We start from the raw sequence: 6,820 nt of genomic DNA on the forward strand, positions 1-6,820 counted from the left end.
CTTCTATTCCCTCAGTTCCTTACAGGTTAAAAAAAGAAAAAACAAAGAGTAAAGTTAAGGCCGGGTGCGGTGGCTCATGCCTGTAATCCTAGCTCTCTGGGAGGCTGAGGCGAGTGGATCGTTTGAGCTCAGGAGTTCGAAACCAGCCTCAGCAAGAGCGAGACTCGGTCTCTACTATAAATAGAAAGAAATTAATTGGCCAACTAATATATATAGAAAAAATTAGCCGGGTGCAGTGGTGCATGCCTGTAGTCCCAGCTACTCAGGAGGCTGAGGCAGGAGGATTGCTTGAGCCCAGGATTTTGGGGTTGCTGTGAGCTAGGCTGACGACATGGCACTCACTCTAACCTGGGCAACAAAGCGAGACAATGTCTCAAAAAACAAAAAAGGATAAAGTTAAAATAAATTTTAAAAAATAATGGTTTATAAACTTTTTCAATTAGTATATATCTATTTATAATAAGACAAGACAAAAGAAAGTTATAAATACATATATGCCCCCCCAAATAAAGTCCGCATAAATATTAGGAAAGAGGAAATTCATAAATAACTGTGCTATACAATAATGCATGTATTTTTTTCTTGCTCTCTGTGTATACATAGAAGTGATGTTTTCTTTGTACTTTTCAGTATTTGACATATTTTCCATAATGAATTTGTAATTTCTTTTTAAAATAGATAAAAACAAACTGGAAAAAACAATCTCATTTGATAGCTACCGTAATAATAATCAACAGGGAAGGCCTTCAGTAGTTGCTAAAAGCATTGGGTGAAAGGTTATTGAGAATAGGACATTCACACGGTCTCAAACTTATCACCCCATAGATTATATTATGAATTACAAAGGGAACTAGATTTTTTATAATAATAAAATCACCTTAATAAGGATATCATCTTAATCACATAATCATATTCATATCATGAAAAATGGGATAAAATGACATCCTGTGCCTCTTGATGTAATATCTGGAGCAGGATACATCATCACCTATGAAGCATTCTTGCCAAAATATTTTAATCCGAATGTATTTTTGTGGCAATAACCATACAAATACATATGTGGGACATTCTACAAAAGAAACAGCTTGGGCTGGGTGCTGGCGCTCACACCTGTAATCCTAGCACTCTGGGAGGCCGAGGCAGGTGGATTGCTCAAGGTCAGGAGTTCGAAACCAGCCTGAGTGAGACCCCGTCTCTACTAAAAATAGAAACTAATTGACCAACTAAAAAATACACATACAAAAAGTTAGCCGGGCATGGTAGCACATGGCTGTAGTTCCAGCTACTCAAGAGGCTGAGGCAGCAGAATCGCTTGAGCCCAGGAGATTGAGGTTGCTGTGAGCTAGGCTGACGCCACGGCACTCACTCTAGCCTGGGCAACACAGTGAGACTCTGTCTCAAAAAAAAAACAAAAAAGAAACAGCTTGGATTTTTTTAAACATTAATGTCATGAAAGACAAAAAAAGGGAAGAGAACTGTTCTACTTTAAGTCTAAAAGCCTAGCACAGTGACTCATGCCTATAATCCTAATACTTTGAGAGGCTAAGGTGGGAGAATCATTTGAGATAGGAGTTTGAGACCAGCCTGAGCAAGAGCAAGACCCTGTCTCTACAAAAATAGGAAAATTAGCCAGGCCTGGTGGTGAACACCTATAGTCCCCGCTACTTGAGAGATTGAGGCAGGAGGATCGCTTGAGCCTGGGAGTTCTAGGCTGCAGTGAGCTATGATAATGCCACTGTACTCCAGCCTGGGTGACATAGCAAGACCCTGTCTCAGAAAAAATAAGTCTTGGGCCAAGCGCTATGGCTCATGCCTATAATCCTAGCACTCTGGGAGGCCGAGGCAGGCAGATCGCTCGAGATCAGGAGTTCAAAATCAGCCTGAGCAAGAGCGAGACCCTGTCTCTACTAAAGATGGAAACAAAATTAATTGGCCAATTAAAAATATATGCAAAAAATTAGCCAGGCGTGGTGGCGCATGCCTGTAGTCCCAGCTACTTGAGTGGCTGAGGCAGGAGGATTGATTGAGCCCAGAATTTGAGGTTGCTATAAGCTAGGCTGACGTCACGGAACTCTAGCCTGGGTAACAGAGTGAGACTCTGTCTCAAAAAAAAAATTAATAATAGTCTAAAGTGGGGGTAGGGTGGGAGGACCTATGTGGAATTATTGGGACAATCAGGGAAATGTGAATATGTGCAATATATTAGCTAACTTAATTGTTTCATTTCTTGAGAGTGATAGTATTATTATGGTTGCATAGGAGAATGCCCCTTAGGATATACATGCTGAACTGTTCAGGAGTGAAGCGTTATGATTTTGCAATTTACTTTTAAATGTTTCAGCAGAAAAAAAGTATATTTTTCAGGAATATATATATATGTACATAGCTAGAGAAAAAGTAATTGTGACAAAATGGGAACAATTGATGAATCTAGATTAATCATGTAAACATGTTAATTGTATTATTCTTTCATCTTTTCCATAGGCTGGAAGTTTTTCAAAGAAGATTGGGGGAGAAAGTACAGGAGTAAAGAAAGACACTTTCACGACCGTCCCCATCATGAGATGGCTCTCCGAGGATCTCCATGACACCTGCCAGTGAAGACCCTGAAATTCTAAGCCTTTGTGAAGGAAAGAGCTATATTGCCTGGGACTGCCTTTTAAACAGCTTCCCTAGTGTGGCCGCGATCTGAGCTGACTAACTTTGTGAGGCCGCAAAGGGTGGACAGATTCCAGTTTGTCTGGTAGCGAGAAAAAAATAGGCCCCATATATAATTAGCCAGCCCTGATAAGGTGCCTCCATGAGTATGAGTAATGGTCAGACCCAGGGGATGAACCCGGGCTAAGAAAGCTGGACAATGGAAAGTCTGGAGCACTGTGACAAGGAAATTCTTCCCCTGAATTGCCTTTTCCTATTGAGATAAGATAGTACACAATAAAGCGCCAGGCTCAGAAGTGCTGCCGCCAGTCCCGGGGGGAGCAGCCTGCACTCAGGCCTGAGCCCAAGCACGGGAATGTCTAGCGCTGTCTGCACCGGGGTGTTTTCCAGAGAGCTGGGGTGGGGGGCAAGTCCTGACTCCCACCACCCACCGATTCCTAGTATTCTTGTTCAGAAAAAAAAGATTTACTCCTCTTCTACCTGCCTTACTGGATGGTGGCTGTGAAAACTGAAAACGAACCACAAAACCTTTTCAGAGGCCGGGCACAGTGGCTCACATCTATAATCCTAGCACTCTGGGAGGCCGAGGCGGGCGGAGTGCTCGAGGTCAAGAGTTTGAAACCAGCCTGAGCAAGAGCAAGACCCTGTCTCTACTAAAAATAGAAAGAAATTAATTGGCCAACTAAAAATATATAGAAAAAATTAGCCGGGCATGGTGGCGCATGCCTATAGTCCCAGCTACTCAGGAGGCTGAGGCAGGAGGATTGCTTGAGCCCAGGAGTTTGAGGTTGCTGTGAGCTAGGCTGATGCCACGGCACTCACTCTAGCCTGGGCAACAAAGCGAGACTCTTGTCTCCAAAAACAAAATAAAAATAGAGATAAAGGAGGGAGTTGGAGGTATGGGCTTGAAATTAGTTAAAGGGTTTGTATTATGATTTAAAAAAAAAAAAAGAAAGGGTCTTTTCAAGTCCTAAATCCCAAAAAGATACCCAGTTATTATCATTACTTCCTCAGCATGAAGTAATTCATTTTATAGTTTGCTTGCTTGCTTTTCTTTCTTTTCTTTCTTTCTTTTCCTTCCTTCCTTCCTTCCTTCCTTCCTTCCTTCCTTCCTTCCTTCCTTCCTTCCTTCCTTCCTTCCTTCCTTCCTTCCTTCCTTCCCTTCCTTTCTTTCTTTTTTTTTTTTTTTTTGACAGAGTTTCACTTTGTTGCCCAGGCTAGAGTGAGTGCCGTGGCGTCAGCCTAGCTCACAGCAACCTCAAACTCCTGGGCTCAAGCAATCCTGCTGCCTCAGCCTCCCGAGTAGCTGGGACTACAGGCATGCGCCACCATGCCCGGCTAGTTTTTTCTATATATATTAGTTAGCCAATTAATTTCTTTCTATTTATAGTAGAGACGGCGTCTCGCTCTTGCCCAGGCTGTTTTCGAACTCCTGACCTCGAGCAATCTGCCTGCCTCGGCCTCCCAGAGTGTTAGAATTACAGCCACCAAGCCCGGCCAGTTTCTTTTTTTTTTAAGAGATGGGGTCTCATTATTTTACCCAGGCTGGCCTCCGTCGGACTCCTGGGCTCAGGCGGTCCTCCCACCTCAGTAGCTGAGACTACAGGTGCACACCACTGCACCCAGCTGGTTCCCCCAGTTTAGGTTTAGTTCCAGATTTCCTTAAAACTCATCTGGATGTCTTTTAGTCCCCTAGTACATTTGTATTATGAGATTGTATGAGTAAAACCCATTGAAACGCCTGGAAATGCTCCACTGTTTCCGCAGTGAGCAGGGAGTGGCAGAGGATGCTGCCCCTTTGACGGCACCTTCACTGGGAAGTAGATCCCGTAGGCAAGCAGTGACTCACCCGCACTGTCCCAGTGAGTCAGTGTCCCCTCCGAGGCAGTGCTGGCAGCGCTCTACTTCAAGGGATGGGAAGCAGGGCCTTGCCCAGTCCTGGATGTGGCCCTGTGTGTCAGGGTGGCAGAGTAGAGCCCACAGAGTGGAAAGGGGGCCAGTGCCTTTGGACTGGTCTTCAGGGGGAGAGGATTGAGCTAATGGGAATGTGATATAAAGAAAGATTTTAACTCAGTGTAAGGGAGAGAGCTTTCATTTGGCCCTGTCCAAGCTGCCATGGTTGCAGAGAGCTCCATGTTACTGGAGTAATTCAAACGCCGCTCATCACTCCTCCTGTAAGATGGTTTGGGGAGGATGTACCATTGGCCAGAGAGTTGGATCAAATACATCAGGGCTTTTTCAGTCTTAAGAATCTGAGCTATTGGCTGGATGTGGTGGCTCACGCCTGTAATCCTAGCACTCTGGGAGGCCGAGGTGGGCGGAGTGCTCGAGGTCAGGAGTTCAAAACCAGCCTGAGCAAGACCTCGTCCTCTACTAAAAATAGAAAGAAATTAATTGACCAACTAAAAATATATATACAAAAAATTAGCTGGGCATGGTGGCGCATACCTGTAGTCCCAGCTACTTGGGAGGCTGAGGCAGTAGGAGGGTTTAAGCCCAGGAGATTGAGGTTGCTGTGAGCCAGGCTGACGCCACGGCACTCACTCTAGCCTGGGCAACAAAGTGAGACTCTGTCTCAAAAACAAAAAAACAGGGCCGGGCGCTGTGGCTCACGCCTGTAATCCTAGCTCTTGGGAGGCCGAGGCGGGCGGATTGCTCAAGGTCAGGAGTTCAAAACCAGCCTGAGCAAGAGCGAGACCCCGTCTCTACTATAAATAGAAAGAAATTAATTGGCCAACTGATATATATATAGAAAAAATTAGCCGGGCATGGTGGCGCATGCCTGTAGTCCAGCTACTCGGGAGGCTGAGGCAGAAGGATCACTCGAGCCCAGGAGTTTGAGGTTGCTGTGAGCTAGGCTGACGCCACGGCACTCACTCTAGCCTGGACAACAAAGTGAGACTCTGTCTCAAAAAAAAAAAAAAAAAAAAAAAAACAAACAAAAGAATCTGAGCTATTTCTGTGTAGCAATGAATTTGTATTAACTGATCCTCTGCTTAGTAGACATGTGACCTTGGACATGCTTAATGCCTTTCTGAGCCTAAGTTTTCTCACCTGTAAAATGGGATTCTCTCATAGGGTTGAAATAAGGATCAACAGAGATAATAAATGATTCCTGGTATAACTATGCGTGTTGTTCTCACCGTTCTCTCAGTAGCCTGTGACCCACAATTCAAGGGTGACCAGGTGAGTGCCTGGACTGATTGTCCCATAGGCCACAGCAAAAGTCATATTTATGAGAGGGGCCAGCATTAAATCAGATTTCACTAGCCATCCTCCAAACATGTTACCCCTTTGCCCCTTTTGTCTTCCCTGTCCCTCTGTCTTCATTCCTCCTCTTTTCCTTTCCCTTGTGTTCATTCAGCTGACACTTTCTGAGGGGTCACTATGTCCAGGGCACCCTGCTGGGCCGAGGAGCATGTAAACAGTGCCCAGTCCATGCCTGCAAATGTGTCTTAGCCTGGTGGGGAGAGAGGCTGGGAGGAGGCGGAGGCTGGATGGGGAAGTGTTCCCCCAGAAGAAGATGTGGCTGCTTGCACCTGGCTTCCAAGAACAGCGACTTCCAAGTAGAGGAAGGAGAGGAGGGCAGGAACAGAGAGTGCCTGGTGTGTGTCCTGGGCCCGTGGGCTTTGTTCATTTGCTCTGTCCTTAACCAGCTCCTTCCTCTGCGCATTCTCCCGCCTGCTGAGCACACCCCCTTTAGACAGAAGGGGCGTCTGGCCGGGTCCCACATGCAGCTTCTTTCCAAGCAAGAGCACTTGAAAACTGGAAATAGTTTTTGGAAACACCGCTGCCTGCTCAGTGGGGGCTGTGAATATGACTATGAGATAAAGCAGTCATTTTCAACCCTGGCTGTGCACCACAGGATCACCTGTGGTTTGTTTTTGCTTTTGATTTAATTCAGATTTCCTGGCCCCACCCTTCATGTATTCTGATTCTGTGGGTCTGGGGTGTGGGGCCGTTGTGATTGGTATGATCTGCTTTCACAAATTCAGGGGTAGAAATAGTGTCACATCATCTTTGTTTTTCCAGTTCCGCACTAAAGAGGGCACATGTTCCATTGCAGGAAGTCTAGAATCCCCCAGTGAAGCTTCCCACCCACCTTGAGTTTTCTGAGAACCCTAAAGGCTTATGAAATTCCAAAAAGTGAGGAAACTTCAGT

At 45.4% G+C, this 6,820-nt stretch overlaps 1 protein-coding gene across 4 annotated transcripts in view; it reads left to right on the forward strand.

The window, feature by feature from the left end:
• The window catches only part of TMEM44 (transmembrane protein 44), a 39,150-nt gene extending 36,199 nt beyond the window's left edge, over nt 1-2,951 (forward strand). For all 4 annotated transcript variants that reach the window (XM_012780271.3, XM_076002820.1, XM_076002812.1 and 1 more), the window contains one exon: nt 2,485-2,951. The gene's annotated coding sequence lies outside the window, so the exon portion shown is untranslated. The remainder of the gene's footprint in view (nt 1-2,484) is intronic.
• The last annotated feature ends 3,869 nt before the right edge of the window (nt 2,952-6,820 follow it).

This window comes from Microcebus murinus, chromosome 1 (genome assembly GCF_040939455.1).
Source record: "Microcebus murinus isolate Inina chromosome 1, M.murinus_Inina_mat1.0, whole genome shotgun sequence".
In the NCBI taxonomy this organism is placed as follows: Eukaryota; Metazoa; Chordata; class Mammalia; order Primates; family Cheirogaleidae; genus Microcebus; species Microcebus murinus.